This window comes from Typopeltis vanoorti, chromosome 22, assembly GCF_054136105.1.
Source record: "Typopeltis vanoorti isolate ZY-2024b chromosome 22, IOZ_Tvanoo_1.0, whole genome shotgun sequence".
NCBI lineage: Eukaryota > Metazoa > Arthropoda > Arachnida > Uropygi > Thelyphonidae > Typopeltis > Typopeltis vanoorti.
The window spans coordinates 72,325,657-72,346,835 of NC_143570.1; the positions used below are offsets into that span (position 1 = coordinate 72,325,657).

General features: G+C 35.8%; 1 protein-coding gene across 4 annotated transcripts in view; it reads left to right on the plus strand.

The window, feature by feature from the left end:
* The window catches only part of Sap130 (Sin3A-associated protein 130), a 474,798-nt gene that overhangs the window by 130,872 nt on the left and 322,747 nt on the right, over positions 1–21,179 (plus strand). The window lies entirely within an intron of this gene.

Sequence of the window (21,179 nt, forward strand, 5' to 3'; positions counted from 1 at the left end):
CAAAAAAAAAAAAAAACTGATATACAGGGTGTTCGGGATAAATTTGACATATTTATAATTAATTATATTTTTCCGTAAGTTACATGTATTAACACACACTTCTCTTCATTTAAAAGTTTGGACCCTTCTTCATTCATATACAAGATGTCAGAAAGGATGGATAGCTGGAACCCACCTGAATCATGGAAGAGAATAACTTGTATCATGATGATTCGTGCCCGCCATCAAAATAAGGATATTACGACTGCTGCCCAATGCTCCCTGAATACAGTAAAAACAATCAGGCATGAACTAGAGACTTGCAATGGTGACTACGAGGATGTAGCAAGAAGAAAGATCCCTAGCAGACGATCTGATTGCGTTCGTACAGCAGAATTCCTCGCAAATCTGCAGGAACAGGTGTTGAAGAACCCTGGCATTGGAATTCGGGCTTTGTTCGTGGAGTTGCTAACTGTAGTCAAGCCCTGGATAACAAGGGTAGCCAATGGTAGGCCGTATGTATGGCAGCAGGATTCGGCCCCTTGCCACACCTCTGGGAAAAGTCAAAAATGGTTGTCTGAAAATTTCTACGACTTCACCAGTCCAAATGTGTGGCCTCCAAACTCCCCAGACCTTAACCCCATGGATTATTTTGTATGGGGCGCAGTTGAAAAAGACACCAATCGCACTTCCAGTAATACAAAAGCCCAGTTAATGGATAAAATTAAAACAGTTTTTGCGGCCCTTCCCAGGGAGACTGTAGCATCAGCTTGTTCGAGGTTCCGAAGCAGAATTGAAGCTGTGATCGATGCTAATGGTGGTTATTTTGAGTAAATCTTGTTGATAGTATTGTAATTAACTCTGCCTGTAATGTTTTTTTGTCAATTCATTAAATTTAATAGATACAAAGAAGATTTTCTTTTTCCTTACGAAACTGTCAAATTTATCCCGAACACCCTGTATATATATACATATCCCCCCCCCCCCACTAATCTGATTCTGCCTTCTTTACCATGCTGTTCATCCTTATTGCTTATGCTTTGTATTGCTTAGGAGCATGCTGATCATCTTTGTACTCTTATATTTATTTGTTAATTTATTATTATATAGTTTATCCTTCAGATCCTGGTATGTGATAGTACTTTCCTCTAAACACTCTTTGATCATTTGCCATGCATCTTTTATTGTAATTTCTTATGCCATGCTACTGCTTCAAGCAACCTCCTAAGTTTATTTTAATCATCAGATGTGTAGTTTCTCATATACCCCTTTTTGCCTAAAAGTTCCACATTTCATGACTTTCCTTGCCTTTGTTATGGATACTTTTATGCCATTACCACATCCAGAATTCTGAAACTCGAGGTCTTATTCATTGTGCTTTCAAGTATTAATCTCTTAGTATCCATAAGAAATTGTTTTATCTGCCTTGTGTCCTTTCCAGTCTTTGTTCCCATAGTCTCTCATAATTATTTGGACTGCACTCACTTGTGCTAATTTGCTGATTCACCCTGTGCATCCACTAGCTTGTAGCGACAACCAACAGACTATTTTATCCTGTTGACACTAGGGGGACCTCAAATGAACTGTCTGCTTCAACCCTGTCCTGCTTCTACTTTTGTTGGCTGCAGTTGGTTCTTCAGCAATCATCAATAACCCTCCTGCCCCCATTATGCTTTTAATATCTTCCCTAAAAATGTGTTAGCCATTGTTTTATCCCTATAATGTCTTCCATCAACCACTTCTCACTAATATCCATTATTTTTGCTAAATTGAGCTAACCAGCTTTCCTGAACCTTTTCCTGATGCTTCTGGCATTTGCATATATGAATTATAATATCCCCTTGCCCAAACACATGCTCATGTTTTCATGATTAGTCCATTCAGATATGAGAAAAACTATATTTAGCATTACTTGATCATTCCCATTATCAGACTTATGTGCTACAGGGATGTCTGGATGCAAATTGGCCAGCATCTCCCCCAACAACTCAAGTCGCCCCGATTTTACACTTTTGTATACTTTCTCCAAACATCTAACTCAAAAATTATTCAAATAAACTCTGTTGGTCATATTTAATTCCATGTGAGGCACCTATTTGTGGTGAATGGAACCTGTCAGAATGGTACTGGCCCTTTTTGTCTTATTATTTTTCAGTGCGTTTCTTCCTGTATGTATTCTTTTCTCTGCTTCTGAATCTTTTTCACTATGTTTTCCAGACCAACATCACTGGGATCCAGTGCCTTGCTGCTGTGTATGTGTGATCCATGGATATCTGTAAAGGGAGGGGAACCTGGTAGTCTATCACTACTTTAGCTTCATCAAGAAAAGCAATCCTAAATGGCCTGGCTAGTGGACTTGCCTCCAAGGATCAGCAGTGCTGCAATTAAGTCTCCTTCTCCATGGTATGGGGACAGGGCCCAAGGCTTGCTGTGGTACTAGTATGGTGTCTGAGATATCACTAGTGTTTTACTCCCAAGTGCAGTCATTGCTTATCAGACAGTAGATGTCCATGTGTGATTGCATGGTGGGTGGGGAGCTTAGGTGTCGAACCAACTTCCTTTTTGAGAATGAGTAATTTTTCATTCTCAGAAGGAAAAAATAAAACCACAAATATACTTAGTATCATGAATTGAGTTCAGTTTGACAGTGTGATTGATATTTTTCCTAAGGAAGAGGGAGAAGAAACATCCATCCACAATTCTCTGAAATTTAGTCCTTGCAACACTAAAAGCTAGATGACTCCTCCATAAAATAAATCATGTTACAGAAGATATGCTGTAAGCCCAGTGATGATCCTGAAGTAATATATTTTGGCATAGTCCATGAAGACAAGATGAGGATGAAGCTGCCCACATGAGGACCGAGGAGTTATTGCCCTTTTGGCAAAGATATCCTCTTCTAGTAAGTGTCACTTAACACAAATATGGAGGCAGTTGCCATCCAACTCTTGGTTGGATGTGTTATATGATGCATCTACTTATCTCCTTGTGCAGATATCTCATAGGATGACCTCGATGAGCTCATATTGTAGTTACTGACTTTGTACTTTTAATTGGTGATTTAAATGGACAAAACACTATGGGATAGTACCTGTAATAATATCAGAGGAAGGGTTGTAGGGTATATGTACAATAATGATAATCTCTTCTTCCTAAACATGGGAAGTAACACCTTCTGTATGCCTACCTGAACATTCACTGCTATTAACTACTGTTCACTTCTGTCTGCTCTCCCTGACTCCTTCCACTCTAAGTGGGAAACTGATGACAGCCTGATCTTGATGGGAGTGCACATTTCCCTGTAATATTCACGTTTCTGCATCACAGACATCATGATGAAAAGTAGATCAGACTGATTGGCTCATTCTCTTCCTTGCCAGAATTTGGCTCTGCTCATCTCCTATCAGTGATGCAGTGAATCATGTGAACAGTGTGTATTATACAAACTGCCATGACCCATCAGTCCCATTTTCTGAATTCTTATTGTTTGTCAGATCAGTTTCCACTTTTCAGTTGTTTCCTATGCTCATTGTCACTCATTTATTATGACAAGTAATTGTACTCTGAAAATGCTGATTAAAAAAACAAGAGAATATTAGCCAGTTAATAAATAAATATATCTATTTATATATATACAGATAACCCTCATGTAACGCAGATGTTAGGTTCCATAGAAATGCCATGTTATATAAATCGCATTATGCAAGACTTAGATCACATAGAAAAAATAGGGTTATGTTCCGAAATCATTTTTTGTTTTTAATTATATAAACAACAATGACATCCAACAAAAATATATTATTATTTAATTTAGATAATTTATGTAAGTTAAGAAAACATATAAACTATGAAATAAATACATAGCAAAAATTATAAAAATTACAAATTGTACGTAAACTTCATTGCACACAATACATAAATGTTTTGGCACAATTAAATAAAGCACATATTTTACTCGTCTTTACTCTCTTTAGAAATAACATTTCATAGATGTTCTTTATTTATGAGTGGCCAGACATCATCATCACTCGAAATCTCTTGGACATCATTTGTGTAATTTTCATTGCATACTTTGGCTGGTTTAGCTATCAAGAAGTCGGTAATAACCTTACTTACCACTATGTTGCAATTTTTTATTAAGTTCATAATATGGAGCTAAACAAACATCCAATTGTCTCATGAATTTTTCTGCGCCCTCCATTGGGGAATCATTATCCGTAAAATAACTTCCTAACTTTCTTGCCAAGTCCAATCCTTCTGCTAATTTCTTTAAACTGAATTCTTTAATGGATTCATCACAATCAGAATATTTGGCTTTCCAATCGATTTGGTTCGCCATCATCTATTAATTGTACCAGTTCCTCCTCATTTAAATCTGTTTCCCCATCAATTAATTCAAAAAAATGTGTGTGAAGTTTATTATATGACTTAGCTCGGCATTCACTGAAGGTATGAAATTTTTTTCCAGAACGGCTTCAGGCCATTTTTTTTTTTTTTTCCCCCAACAATCATTCAGTTGTTAGATCCTGAATGGAGAGCTTTACAAGTAAATTCTTTATTCAGGATTTAACATAATAAACTACTACTAATTAAGGAGATATCTGCACATCAGCTAATAATTATGAAGTATTGTTTTATGTTTTGTAATAATGTGTAGTCCATGTTTGCCATATAGTGAGAGTTATTGTTAGGTTATTTGTAATTCTCAAGTAAGCTGTCTAGTACATTGCGAAATTCTGAGAAAAATTATAAGTAGTAATCCGGAATTATCGCGTATAATCTGTACGAGTCGAGCGTAGTGATGGAGGCTATACCTACGCGGAAAAAAATGACGTCAGAGCGGCTACCTAGAATAATGTAACCTGACAGGTTAGGGAGAGTGTAGGATCACCCAAGAGGCATGAACGATGGGGTTCGTGGGTGAAAACCACATCGAATAGAGGGTGCCTGAATAGGGCGAATAAAACATGAAGCACACCGTTTTAGGAGGCTTTTTGACCTTTTGATCTTCGGGTGCCGGATTCGAGTTTTAGGGGAGTTGGTCGGAGGATTCGTGAGAGAGCGGTGGGCCGACCACGGTAATGACAGACGGTAGGTTCTTTTCTTGAGAATGCTTGAAGATTTTCAAGCAGAGCTGATCGCAATACGATGGCCTATGTGGAATTGAGCTTTAGCAGAATGTCCCATTGCAGAAAGTTTCCTGCGGAGCGATAGACAGCACGCAACAGTCGAAAACGATTCGAAGAAAAAGTGTAGTACATCGCCAGGCGCAAAGACGGCTGAAGAATAGGCAGTAAGGTAATCCAGACCTATATGAGATGGCGGCATGAAATCTGCAAGGATCCGGTATTGTAAGAGTTTTCGTTCTATGTTAAAATTCATTTAGAAATTTGTGTGCATTGTAACTAAAGGACACTAGTAGAGAACTTTTAGTGAGAATTTGACCGAATTAATTAAGCCCTTGTGGAACAAAGAAGAATTGTTAATAGGCAGTAATTTGTGAATGGCTGGACTTGTTTAAATGAAATTTAGAATTAAGATAATTATTGAAAGAGTATTAATGAAAGTGTTCAATGCGTATTCTGTGAATAACTTGTGAAAGGAATTATATGGTAGTAGTATTATGCTTAAACCTAATCTTATCCTTTCATAATTGAAGGATTTAACTTGCTCTGATTCATTGTGATTTAGTATAACCCTTAACTTAGAGTGAATTTTGATCCATTGAGTATTTTAACTTACATAACTGTAAATGTTTTATGTTTTTCCAATAAACATGTTTTGTACCTTATACCCGAGTTTATGCCTGATTACGAATTCAAACCACCACTTATGAAATAGAACCTTTTTGGCGGGAAGAAATTTAGATATAATTGCTTAAGTGAGATTCGGTCGACGACTGCTAACTGAATCTGCACAGCGCTAGCGTGAGATAAAAAATATTGTGTGTATCCTTTTGAATTATTTCCCTGAACAAGAGTTTCTCTGTTATAGGATATTGGCTGACGCAGCAAAATATAAATTTTGCCAATATCCGAAGAGAAAATAGATCTGAATTAATCTTAAGGGCCTGACAGTAGATTAGAAGGAGAGTTATTATAGAGATAGAACAAGATATAATATAGAGAAAGCAACGACATAACAATAGAGTAGCCGGTAGGATTTTGACTGTATAAGGTTTTAAGTAAGCAAAAGGATAGATTCAAGAAACAGTAAATTAATGTATAATAACAATAAAACTGATGATTTAACAATAGATATTACTATTTAACACAGTGTAGAGGGCTGTAAATCCTTGGACAGAGAAATAATTTTCACACAATTCAGTATTGAAAACTCTTTCCATGCTTGAGGTAGCGTCATGTTTGGATTAGATTCCATTGGTTCCAACATTAATTGGAATGTTTAACGAATATAATGACTTAAATGTTGATATTTTTCCTTGGTCGAGTTGATGAATAAGTGAAGTAGTATTAGCTGGCAAAAAAGTTATTTTAATATTCGGATGGCTTAAATTTGTTGGGTGGCCTGGTGCGTTTTATCTAAAATTAGTAGAATTTTGAAGTTGATACTCTTTTTCTTGTGTAACTTTCTACATCAGGTACAAAACACTTGAAAAACCTGCTATTTTCAAACATGCTAGCTGAAACCCATGCCTTTTTGTTGGCTTATCAATAAACTGGTAGGGTGGACTTGTCGAGCCCTTTCATAGCACAAGGAATTGAGGTTCGGGTAATAAACTTTGGTTTTATCATGTAATTACCTGACGCATTACTACAAAACAGTAGAGTAATTCTGTCTTTGGAAACTTTGAATACAGGAGCTGATCTTTCATTTTTGGAAATATTGGTGCATTTTGGCATTTTTTTTTCCCAGTATAATCAAGATTCATCCATATTGAACAATATAATAATATCTATCTTTTAATTTTAATATTATTTTTGATATTATTTTATTTGTTATTATTTAACGTCTAAGCGCGCCTCTGTAATGTCTTTTTCTTATCAGTCATAATACCGAGTTTATCGTCGTTGCTTGAGCTAGTTCTTCATGCACAAAACTTGTGATTATTCTTAATCCTTTTAGTCTATAGTTTTACCCCCCCCCCCTTTCTCTCAAGGCCATAAGTAAGCTCTTTCACGTGCTTGAAGTGTAGACACAGGAAAAGCTTCTGCCTGGAATCAATTCCCTAATCTACCTTGCTGTATTTCTCTTGTATTGATCCTAAAAATTTATTTTTCTTTTTGACTGCGCCATTAAGCATTGCATAAAAATTTTTTTCTCTCCCCTACATGCAAGAGAAACATTCAGCTAAGCATGAGAAATATCTCTTAAATTAACTCTAATTCAAGCAACTCCTAATTCTTAATATCAGTCAGTCGTGGCTATCACTATTCTTTGGTCACATAGGTTCTATGTTTTTATGAGGCAGTGCATTGGTAAAGCAACATCAGGCAAGCTATTAACAAAACAAACATGTTTATTCATTTTAAGACAAACATGTTTGTTTTGTCACATGTTTGTCTTAAAATGAAATGTAAATTTAATTTTGTAATTAAAACGTTTGTTTTAATTACAAAATTTAAACTGCACATATCAAGTGTCTGGTTCAGCCTAATACATTACAAATACATTTTATAATACATTTTAATTACAAAATTTAAACTGCACATATCAAGTATCTGGTTCAGCCTAATACAACTAGATAACAATGGAGACAATGCAAATCACGTATCTATTCTTCTCCATACGATCATTCAAGCATTTTCGCTTAAGTTTTAAGACATAGACATTTGCATTAATTTTCAGACACATGGATAGACTTAAACACACTTTATCTTTACTCATGCTATAAACAGGAAAAAATTAAAGCTTTTTAATCACATTCAATTTAAATCCACATTCAATTTCTTTGCATTACATAACATTGACAAATTCATTAAAACTCTATATAATACTTATTCCATTCAAACAGAAGTATGGCTTTCCGACTTCTCTAATACTTTCTTTGCTAATCGACAATAGAACCAACATTCGTTGCTTAATTTTCACAATCTAGGAATTAACATAAAACATCTTACTTACAATCTTGCCAGCTCATTTCATATAGTCCTAGATCCTAAAGGTATACAGGCATGTTCCACTTCTTCCAAAAAAGAAAATTTCGATCAGGCTCTAGGTTACGGCAGCAATACTACAACACACACGTAGATCATTGAAGAATCATACGGTAGGACATCTCGAAAAGACTGCCTCTGCTGCTATCTAACTTCCCATCTTCGTCGGAACTGCATCCATGCAGGAATATGACTCTCCCCGTCCTCGAAAAAAGGCTAAGCACAGGAACAAACTTCTAATCAAGAGTGCTCTGGCCCCTCAATCTCTGCCTTTTATCTTACTCACCCGATCTTGGCCCTTCTTCAAATTAAGTTCGGGGGACTTAATTTGAAGAAGGGCCAAGCTATCCACCCACGCTATCGTTGAGTTTTGGCTGGAAAACTCATAATGTAGTGATCTTGTCACTAGCCTTAGGTCTATTTGTCTAATCCTGTCTGAGCTTATAAAATTATTCTAACAATTTTTTACCAGATTTAATACAGTAAAAGTTAGTTAAACATTATTTTAATTACAAGTATTTTATGTAAATTTAATTTCCCACGTAAAATCGACATAGAAAAAATTATTACTGTTTTTTTCTCTACCTGGTCTGCACTATAACCACCTTCTTCAATGATTTTTTAAAAGTTCTTCTGGGTATTTCCGGGCAGCGTCTACGTCTGCTGATGCTGATTCTCCCTGGATTTTAAGATTATGCAAAGAAAACCATTTTTAAAATTTTCGAACCAACCCTTACTGGCACAGAATTCATGCTGAGTGCTTTCTTCTGAAGAATCTTGATCAAGTTCTTTTAAATGTTTATGAACTGTGAAAGCTTTTTGTTTAATAAGATTTCCATCCAAAGGAATTTTCTTTTGAGTGCAATCTTCTATCCAAATCATTAGAGATTTCTCTATTTTTTCTATTAGAATATCGCATACACAAGCAACGCGTTTTGCACTTGCCGTTGACCCAGCAATAACACTTTTTGGGATTTTATATTCATTTTGTTTGATTGTTCAAATTGGTGATTCATTTAAATTCCCAGTCCTTGCAACAACTTATTGTTTTTCTCCATTTTTCACCCGATCCAAGATTTTAATTTTTTCTTCAAGAGAAATGTTTTTCTCTTCAATGTTGTTTTTTTCCCTTTCATTGCCATTTTAGTGGCCATTACGAGAAAAATAATTTTTTTTACATAAAAAAAAGCATTACATATTAATTATGTAACACCAGAAAATAAACTGCTTAGCTTGAGATTAACACACTTATGATTTTTAATGCACTTTCCTGGCAGAAAGCGAAGACAATTTTAGCCGATAAACACTTTTTATGGTAAACATTTGACGTACATACGTGCTAAAGGGTATTTCTCATCATCAAATTCCTGACATGTACCCTCAAGGGGTGTACAGGATATGATAGTACTACATGAAAAATTTACATCATTACTAACTTCCTATCTAATATTTTTCTCCAAATCAGTCTGTTACTTGTCAAGACTCCAACATCATCAGATCTTATATTTCTATTTCTATCATCTAAGGCACTTTGTACCATATCAATCCACCTATATCTTGGTCTTCCTTTGGGTCGTTTTCTTGCTAGCCTGGCAGAGAACACTTGTTTTGCCAAACTTTCCTAGCCCATTCTGTTTAATTGACCATACCACCTTAGATTAGCTCTGCTAACGCATTCCTGGATGCTTACAATGTCAAGTTCTTTCCTAATCTTCTCATTTTTAATATGATATTGCCATTGATGCCATCTGTTCATGCCTCAAATCTTTCTCAGGACTCTCATATCTGTAGTCTCTAGTCTCTGGTCAAGTATTTTACTTCAGACTCAGCTCTCAGATCCATAAGTTAAAACTGGTTTGAACACTGTCTTGTATATAGCTAATTTAACGTTGCGACTAATTTCTCTCTTATTCCATATGAATTTATTCAATTGACTGCCTACCATACCAGCTTTGTTGATTCTGTTGTCTATTTCCATATTTAATTTACCATCTTCAGTAAAAATCGTGCCTAAGTAGCTGCAATGTTTTACTGGTTCCACAGGTTCCCCGTTCACAACGCAGTTGACATTTTCAACAATTCTACCTATTTTCATTGTCTTTGTCTTATTAATGCTGACTTTTGTTATATTTATTTATATATTTTATATTTAATTAGTTTGTTTTCTGGTTGCTTGTTTGATTAAATGCTTTCTCATTAAAACCTCATTCAATTAAAATCCTACCAGCTGCTCTATTGTTATGTCGTTACTTTCTCTATATTTTCTGTTTTATATATATCTATTCTATCTTTCTATCGCTATTTTACTTCTTCAGATATCGGGCCTATTATACATATATCTAGGATTGTTTCCTCTTCGGATACTGGCGAATTTATATTTTGCTGTACCAGCTAGTATCCTATAGCAGAAAAGGATCCTTACTCAGGGAGACAATACTAGATTCTGAGGCGTTCTTACACAATGATCTTTAACACTGCCATATAGATTCAGATAATTGCAGTCGTGACCTAAATCTATAATTATACACACATCCTAATTCCTTCCCGCCAAAATAGGTTCTATTTTTATAAGTGGTAGTTTGGAATCGTAATCAGGCACGACTCAGGCGTAGGTAAATATGACATGTTTATTGGAATATCTAAACAGAATACAAAATTCATACACTCAATTTGACTCAATACTAAATAAAAAAAACTCGAGTTAAGAGGTTAACATATTCTAAATTAATTAAAGGTCATAAAGCATGCGAAACACAATAACTGCATATTGGGATTGATAGCAAATGATATGAAGTTAAACTAAAATTCCTTTCTGTAATGCTATTCATAAGATAATATAAACAAACATTCTAATGTTACTCAGTTACTAAAATCCATGATTCTGATCTCATTAAGTTAATGCTATCACATACAATTACAAAAGATCTCTACCAAACAATTCTTCCTACTCTCAAAGGAGATTAACTTTCTAATTAGAGACTGTCCACAAAGTTCTTTAGAGTACTGTTCTTAATTTTACATTCGCAAACAATCTTCTCTCTTCTAATGAATTTTATACACAAAATAGAGTAATTTTACCTTACCAAACTTTTTCTGCGTCTTTCAGCACCACGTGTACGTCTGGTTACTTCTTGTCTATTGGCTGTCCTTATGCCAACATAGGTGTTACGCTATCTTCATTATTTCTGCCAAAAATGAACTCAAATCTCTGCGTTTCAAGATACGGTTCGATTGGACTTTTCATCCTCATCGAAATGTATCACGGCTTGATTCTGCTAGGACTGGAAAATTTACCTTCGGCTCTGTTTGTAATAGATTTCACGGTTTGATAGGAACACAGATGATTAAGAAAATAACTATTTATTAACTTAAAAGCTAATATTTCACTGGTATTATATCCAGCATCTTCAGAGCACACAACACAAAGTTTGTTACAAATGCAAAACAACCACAATCCGGTGTAACAGTGGGGCTAGTAAAAGTAATTGCAGCGTGCAACACAAGACTCAAGTCCTAACATGGCTCCATCTAGGTTTAAAAAAAAAAAAAAAAAAAAAATTCAAAGTTTTGAAATAGTAGTCCAAATGATAGTCTTAGAAAGTTTGAAAAAATGAAATAAAATAAAAGTGATAAATGTTAATTTGGTCTTAAGATGACTGTCTCCCAAATCTTTGGTAGATTTACACAGCCATACTTATTAAGGTTTGGAGTATGTTTTAAGGCTTCTGTTGATTCCAGGAACAACCTCTCTGACTTGTAGAAGCTTCTGTGCATCACTTTTGTTTCTTTCCAATCGATCTTGTGTGCAGGGGTATCCAAAGCACTGTCGCTATGGCAAATCGGGTCTGGCAGACCATGCTTTGGATACCCCTGCACACAAGATCAAATGGAAAGAAACAAAAATAATGCACAGAAGCTTCTACAAGTCAGAGAGGTTGTTCCTGGAATCAACAGAAGCCTTAAAACATACTCCAAACCTTAACAAGTATGGCTGTATAAATCTACCAAAGATTTGGGAGACAGTCATCTTAAGACCAAATTAACATTTATTACTTTTGTTTTATTTCATTTTTTCAAACTTTCTAAGACTATCATTTGGACTACTATTTCAAAACTTTGAATTTTTTTTTTTTAACCTAGGTGGTGCCATATTAGGACTTTAGTCTTCTGTTGCACGCTGCAATTACTTTTACTAGCCCCACTGTTACACCGGATTGTGGTTGTTTTACATTTGTAACAAACTTTGTGTGCTCTGAAGATGCTGGATATAATACCAGCGAAATATTAGCTTTTAAGTTAATAAATAGTTATTTTCTTAATCATCTGTGTTCCTACCAAACCATGAAATCTATTACAAACATGTCTGACGAACACATAAGCCTATCCACGCGTATTACCTTCAGCTCTACTTAGAATCTTACTTCATTCTCAAGAAAGCTTGTCCGACATCTTAGCAGAGACTCTTCTTCCCCACCTTACGCGAACTCCCGCTAACTTCCGAGCTACCAAACAGGAAAACTATACGACAAGAGAGATTCCCCCGATATGTTGCTCGTCCCCTTATATTCTTCGATAGAGCGTCCTCTTTTTTGGAGTCCTCTTTGCACACGACCCATCTTTTTTCTCCCCTTGGGTTCATCCCATGCTCATCCCTTGCATTCCCAGAATTCGCGGCAAAGTATGTTCCGTGTATGCTACTGCCGCCAGCGTTACGCTTTACACGTGTAGTTTTATACCTTCCAAGAATTATTATTTGGTAACTATTTGATGACTCTCAGTTATTTTTACACAGCTTAAATGAGGCTTAAATTAAATCAGATTATCCCTCTTTTAAGACATACTCTAAATAAAATCTTAATATGATCACAATGGCCTAAATATATGGTACATGAAATAAAGAATACAAATTTTATACATAAAATGAAGGAAGTTTCACTTTTAATTTCAGGCTGATGTGCAGGTATTTCTCTTTGTTGGTAAATTTAATATGTTGGAAATTTGAATGAATGATTTCTTTGCAAGATTCCTTCATTCAGGAACTAACAGAGGCCCCCCCCTCTTTTTATAAAAAAGTTTTTCTAATTCCTTTATAAAAACCCCTTTTTTTTGCTTCTCTCTCAATCCTCTGGGGATGAACCTTGCATTCTTTCTGGCACTTAGGTCATATCTAGATTGGACAAACCCCTTTTTTCTGTGACTGGCTGTGCTTCCTTCTCTTATCTCTGTTGAACTTAACATGTACCCTCTGTACCTTATCCTTCCATTTACATTTGACTACACTGCTATTATAATGTATTGGACCAAATTCCATTTTTATCTGAATTATTCACAAATTTTGCACAATCTGTGAGTATGTGTGCAGCCTTCATAGCAAGAGGTAAATCCCAAACTAATAACTCACTTATTTCCCTTCTAAGCTTGAAAAGAAAATAAGAAGTGGGCATAAATTAACTGCCGCTTAGATTGTACATTTACTTCACATCTTCTGTTCCTGTTCCACCTTGAATAGTTAAAGGAACCTCTAGATCTTTCAAATCTCTCAATTACATTCATAGCAATTGTTCCCTGACTACTTTCCCTTAATTTCCCTTCCTCTACGCTTTGATCATCTACTACTTTGACGTTTGTTATGAGGTAAGTCTCAGTCTGGCTGTTGTCCTTGGATGTTGAAGTTAATGAAGAATCAGTCTGGTTATCTATATATTCTTCATTATCCCTTTTGGACTGTACACTTTGTAGTGCGATGTTAGTCTCATTTTGCCTTCTGTCTTGATGTGATTCCCTAACTTTCTTTCCATTATTATTTCTCTCTTTACCTGACCGTTTTCTTCCCATAAGGAACATTTCATTATGAGAGAAGTCGCATGAGAATTTGTATTTCTCTAGAAATCTTATTCCCAAGATGATTTGTGAGCTTGGGTGAGATGTCCTAGGGAGAACCAACAAATCCTGCCAAAAAGTCATGTTAAATTCAGATAAATACAATTTTACTCTAACCTTCTTACATATATCTCTGATGTTGAGATTCCTGATAATCTAATCAGTCTCTTTAGTTTATAACTACCTTAACATACACTGGATTTTATTTCTTGAAGATAATCTTCAGTAATCACAGAGGCCCAGGAACCAGTATCTAGCAGTATGTTACAATAACATCCCCTGTATGTTCCCCTTGATTATCATTCTCGATCCTCTTAGATATTCATGATTCTTTTGTCCTCTCCTCCATGGTTTACCCTCATAATTATATGGAGTGTGCCCAAACCTAGACTCATTTCTAATATTTATCATGGAGAGCCTCTTGTTTTTAAAACAGTTGCGAGCTGTGTGCTCAATCTCATTGCAAAAGAAACATCTAGGAGGCTCCCTTCTGTTCTTTATCTCATTGGTCTTCTCATTTTGAGGTTTAGTTGATTCAGAAGTCTTTTCTGTAACTGCCGCCAGCTGTTTCAATACGGCTCACAATTGGTTGTTGTAGTCTTCCGACTTCCTTTCTTATCATCTCATCAGTCTTCTCTGTTTCAGAGGTCTCTTCAGTTATTGCCGCCAGTCGCTGAAGTGCAGCATCAAGACGGTCCATTATGGACTGTTGTAAGCATTCAACTTCTTGTTTAATCATTGAATGTACTTCTTCAATGTCAGACAGCCCTACTTCTTTTGTGGTGTTGGTCTTATAGTCAGTCACTTGATTGAAGTCGATTGATCCTTCTCCATCTTTCTCACTACTCATTTGATCATTAGTAGTCATGCTCTCACATGTGCCTAACTCCCTTTCGGTATTGTTCACACAAGCGGAATCATTTGCCTCTTTAATCATGTAAACATTGCCGTTTTTCTCTTCTCTAATGACATTGTCAAACCCAATTGAGGCTGCGGGACAAATGTCTCCAAACAGTTGCTTTCTTTGTTTTACTGCTGTCAAACACTCATCTAAATTTGTTATGTCCCTCCCAAACGCTGTTTCCTTCAGTTCTTGTCTCAATTCCTCCCCCCCTAAAATGTTGGAAAACTGCCCAGTTAAGATGGTGCCAGTCTTTGTCAGAGACACTTAAAGTATTGGCAAGAGCTAAGACTCGGTTGTGGTAGTCTGACGCACTTTCCTTGTCTTTCTGTATACCATCTTCTGGAGCTTCCATAAATTTGGTCCCACATTCCTTACTTTAGAAAACTGGTATATTAGGACCTCCTTAAACTTATAGTAATCTCTAGTTTCTTTTAAGACAGGGGAGGAATAAAAGTATGTCTTTTCCTTCCCAATAAGTTTACTACGGAGCCGAATTAGCAGTTGGAGCTCACTCCATCTACCAATTCTTCTTAGTTCTTCTATATACTCAAAAAAAACACCAAAACGTCATCAGACTCCTCCCCTGAAAACCGAGGAAAAACCTGTTGAGGATTTATCGTCCTAAAGAATTCATAGTCATCTAAATCTGAGCTCGATGGTTGAGACATAGATGCATTCATCTTACAAACTCAATAATTTCCCTTTTTCACACACTCTAATATTCCAACAAATGCTGACTGTCTGTTACGAACCCAAGAGACCTATTTATAGTGATTATTCCCTATAAACCTTAATTTTTAGGGGCCCTAATCACATCCTGTCGTCTGCACCATTGCTATATATTTATTTATATATTTTATACTTAATTAGTTTGTTTTCTGGTTGCTTGTTTGATTAAATGCTTTCTCATTAAAACCTCATTCAATTAAAATCCTACCAGCTGTTCTATTGTTATGTCGTTGCTTTCTCTATATTTTTTGTTTTATATATATCTATTCTATCTTTCTATCGCTATTTTACTTCTTCAGATATCGGGCCTATTATACATATATCTAGGATTGTTTCCTCTTCGGATACTGGCGAATTTATATTTTGCTGCGCCGAAAATATAGCAGAAAAGGAGCCTTACTCGGGGAGACAATACTAGATTCTAAGGCGTTCTTACACAATGATCTTTAACACTGCCGTTTAGATTCAGATAATTGCAGTCGTGACCTAAATCTATAATTATATACACTTCCTAATTCCCTCCCGCCAAAATAAGTTCTATTTTTATAAGTGGTAGTTTGGAATCGTAATCAGGCATGACTCAGGCTTAGGTAAATATGACATGTTTATTGGAATATCAAAACACAATACAGAATTCATACACTCAATTTGACTCAATACTAAATAAAAAAAACTCAAGTTAAGAGGTTAACATATTCTATATTAATTAAAGGTCATAAGGCATGCGAAACACAATAACTGCATATTGGGATAGATAGCAAATGATATGAAGTTAAACTAAAATTCCTTTCTGTAATGCTATTCATAAGATAATATAAACAAACATTCTAATGTTACTCAGTTACTAAAATCCACGATTCTGATCTCATTAAGTTAATGCTGTCACATACAATTACAAAAGATCTCTTCCAAACAATTCTTCTTACTCTCAAAGGAGGTTAACTTCTAATTAGAGACTGTCCACAAAGTTCTTTAGAGTACTGTTCTTAATTTTACATTCGCAAACAATCTTCTCTCTTCTAATGAATTTTATACACAAAATAGAGTAATTTTACCTTACCAAACTTTTTCTGCGTCTTTCAGCACCACGTGTACATCTGGTTACTTCTTGTCTATTGGCTATCCTTACACCAACATAAGGGTTACGCTATCTTCATTATTTCTGCCGAAAACAAACTCAAATCTCTGTGTTTCAGAATACATTTCGATGGGGCTTTTCAGCGACGGCTTGATTCTACTAGGACTGGAAAATTTACCTTCCACTCTGCTTAGAATCCTACTCCATTTTCAAGAAAGCTTGTCCGACATCTTAGCAGAGATGCTTCCCCATGCCAACTTCTGAGCTACCAAAGAGGAAAACGATATGACAAGAGAGATTTCCTGATACAGCGCTTGTCCCCCTCATATTCTTCAATAGAGCGCCCTCTTTTTTGTAGTCCCCTTTGCACACGACCCATCTCTTTTCTTCCCTTGGGTTCATCCCTTGCTCTCCCAACGTTGTTATGCTCTTGCATTCCCAGAATTCGTGTCAAAGTACGTTCCGTGTATGCTACTGCCACCAGCGTTACGCTGTACATGTGTAGTTTTATACCTTCCAAGAATTATTTAGTAACTATTTGATGACTCACAGTTATTTTTACACAGCTTAAGTGAGGCTTAAATTAAATCAGATTATCCCTCTTTTAACACGTTCATTGCCAAGCTCAAAATTGGAATTTCATGTGGTGGCCAAATTTTTTTTACTTGATAGTGACGTCCACGCGATAACTCATGATCGGCCGTTAGGTGAGAACTCGCATCACACGATATCGCGTGATTGGCGATGAACGTGTTAAGACATACTCAAAATAAAATCTTAATATGATCACAATAGCCTAAATATATGGTACATGAAATAAAGAATACAAATTTTATACATAAAGTGAAGGAAGTTTCACTTTTAATTTCAGCTGATATGCAGGTATTTCTCTTTGTTGGTAAATTTAATATGTTGGAAATTTGAATGAATGATTTCTTTGCAAGATTCCTTCATTCAGGATCTAACACCTTCATACCATATCTATTGCAACAGTTGTTCATTTTAGTCAGGGAATCTTGCAAACTTGTAGCGGATTTATTTAGAAGTAGAACATGATCCGCATAAAGCAAAGAGCTGACATTAATATCTCCAATTCTGATATCATGTTTAATACCACTTTCCTTCATGACGTGATCCATATAGATAATGAATAACAGAGGGGATAACATACATCCTTGTCTCACACCAGATTTAACATTAAACTATCTTCCTGTACTTCCTTCAATTCTGATTGCCGACTTACAACTCAAATAGAGACTAAGTATTGCTTGATATAATGCCCCATTGACACCATATAACTGTAGCGTATTGAATAGCTTCTCTCTTGGCACCTTGTCATATGCCTTTTCCAGATCGACAAAACTTAAATACAGATCTTTGTTATATTCCCATGCTTTCTCAACTATTTGTCGTAAAGTGAAGATCTGATCCTCACAGCCTCTATTTGGCCTGAATCCAGCTTGTTCTTCACCAAGCTTTTCTTCCACAATTCTTCTCAACCGTTTCTCAAGTATACTTGCATAGATCTTGCCAGGAACACTCGGTAGGGGAGTACCTTTGTAATTCTCACATTCAATTTTATTTACCTTTTTATATATGGGTACTATAAGAGCTCTACTCCACTCATCGGGAATTTGTCCCTCTGTCCAAGCCTTCTGAACCATGCAGTGCAGCCACTGCAACACTTTTATACCACCATACTTCAGCATTTCTGGTCGAATATCATCTACTCCTGCTGCCTTTCCACATTTTAAGCCTTAGATGGCTTTTTCTGCTTCAAGTATGAATATGTATTCCTGACTGTATGCCTGTTGAGTGTTTTTTACCACTGTGCTATCACTGCTTATTTCATTTAGGAATTTCTCGAAGTTATTACTCCATACTTCAGGAATATCTTTTTCTCCCGTTTTCATGTCACCTTTATCATCTCTTACTTTTTTTACAGTACTCTTTCTTCCATTTCTAAGCTTCTTCAACAACCTCCAAATTATTTTGTCACCTTGTTGATATTTATTTTCTATGTTCTTGCCAAAGTCCTCCCATGACTTTTGTTTAGCTAGTTTTACACAGTGTTTCACTTTCTTACATTTGTCTCTGTATTCTCTAAGAGCAAAAGCTGACTTATTTGCCAGGAACTTTTGATATGCCTTATTCTTTTCCTTCACTGCCTCTTTAATTTCCTGTGTCCACCGTGTAGTTCTGATTCTTCTATCCTTGCAGACAACCTCACCACATGCCTCTCTGGCTGAATCAATCAGGGTTTTCTTCGAGGCTTGCCACTGAATCTCCAAGGTTGGGTTCCTCTTCTCAAACTCTTTCATTTTTTCTTCAATAATCTTTGTGTATTTTAGTCTATAGTTCACATCTGAGAGCTGCTCAACTTTTATTCGCTTTAAAACTTTCTTACATGTTATTCTTTTCAATATGAAATTCAATTTTATCCTGCTCCAGACTAAATAGTGATCGCTTCCAATTTCAAATCCTCTGTACACTCTTGTGTCCTGCACCCGGGAGAAAACATCACTATCAACAATAACATAGTCTATTATTTATCCTACTCTATTATTTAGATCCCCAACAAGGACCAACTTTTCCTTTTTCATTGTGTCAATTGCTTTTTCTAAAGCATCAAAAAATTATTCGACTTTTACCTTAGTAGAACTTCTGTGGGACCATACGCACAAATAAGTCTAATTGTCCAATTCCCCATTCTGATATTGCCCACATCACTCTACTGGAGACTGTCTGCCATTCAAGAAGATTCTCCTCGTATTTTGTGTGGAATACTTTGGCTACTCCTTCTTTTCCTTGATTGTCATTTCCCGAATATAACATTTTGTATTTATCACTCAGAAAGATCTGACCAGTTTTTGTCTTTTTTTTTTGTTTCAATCACCCCTATTATGTCGATCTGGTACTTATCTAATTCCTCCGCTAGCTCCATTTCTTTGCTATTCAGGCTTCTTATGTTGATAGTACCGATCTTTAACTCTGGTGATGTTGAGTTGGAGTGTGCTTTCAGATTTGTCTGCTTAAACAACATGGGGCCTTGTTTAAGCAGATGACGCCCCAGCTGGCATGAAATTTTGTCATGTTGTACCATTATTTTCTATATTGGTTTAGGCCAATAAGAATACAATTTGGTTGGCTAAATCCCCAATTGCCAGCTCATCCTCGTTCATTCAGTATCTAGGTAGATACCCAACAGGGTGCACCACGAGAAGGTGAGGATTGGACATTAAGCCAGAAGCCCTGGTCGGTTCTCCGCATTCCTTTAAAGTCTCTGTGGTGGTCTCCTCTCAGTTACACAGCTTTGACCCTTAAGCACCCTAGGGGTATTTCTTCTAATATAAATTCGCTACTTATAACTATATGCACGGTACATGTAGACACAAATGTAACAAAGATAAAATTTGGTTTTTAGGTCATGCAGTGAAAAATATACGAAAAAATATAGGGTTATTAGAATTCGTAGACCATGTTATATCGAAACCGCATTGTATAAGTACTCCATTGAACAAGGATTACTACAATTTGTGGACTGCGTTATATCGAAAATGCATAGTATAAGTACTGCATTATACAAGGGTTATTAATACATATATATGTAGAAAGTTTTATATAGAGTAAAACCCCGAAGTTACGTGGTAGGTGGGAGCAACAAAAAGCGCCTAAGTCGATTATAATTATAACTACAATTATGATTATATTTTTTAAGAAATATAATCATAATTGTAGTTTTTTGTACATAAAAAAAAAGTTATTTCAATGTCCGATGGTTTCATAAAATCTAATAGAATCGTCTGACGGCATAATATCTTTTTCTTGTCATGCAAAATTTCTTCATAGCAAGCTAATGATTTTTTTATTCCTTGCCTTGTTGCTACAATTCGTTCCTCGTTAGAATCTATGTCCCCCAAAATCTGTAAACCTTTCTTTTATGATTGTTCTTACTGTGGATTCCTGTAGATCGAACTTCGAACTGCTAGCTCATAAATTTTTAATAATGTTGAGTTTTGTTTCCAAAGTCAATGTTTTTCTTTTCTTGCTAGCTGTAGAAGAATCGGACTTGCTTCTTTTGTGTGACATTATTATTTTTTATGTGATAAAATTTTTATCAAGAACATAACATTAAACATTCGCAAGGTTTGTAGACTATAAAAATTGTGTATGAATGGAGACCGCGTGAAACACGTCAGTGCTTGTTCACAGCATGTGCGACGCTGGCGAATGCGGCCGGTGCCAAAAAGATGCGACTAGTGGTGAGGCATGAAGCGGGACTGGAATACGTAAATATAAGAAACTGCGTAACTCCGGATTCGCGTAAGTCGGGGTATGACTGTATATATATATATATTTGTTATTTATTGTTTGGTGTTTGTGCACTACTATTAAAGCATTTTACAAAACCTAACCCCCTCCCCCATAGCTCAGTTGATATTTACGATTCCACTAAGTTGGAAAGATCCAGGTCATAATATACCTAGATGTG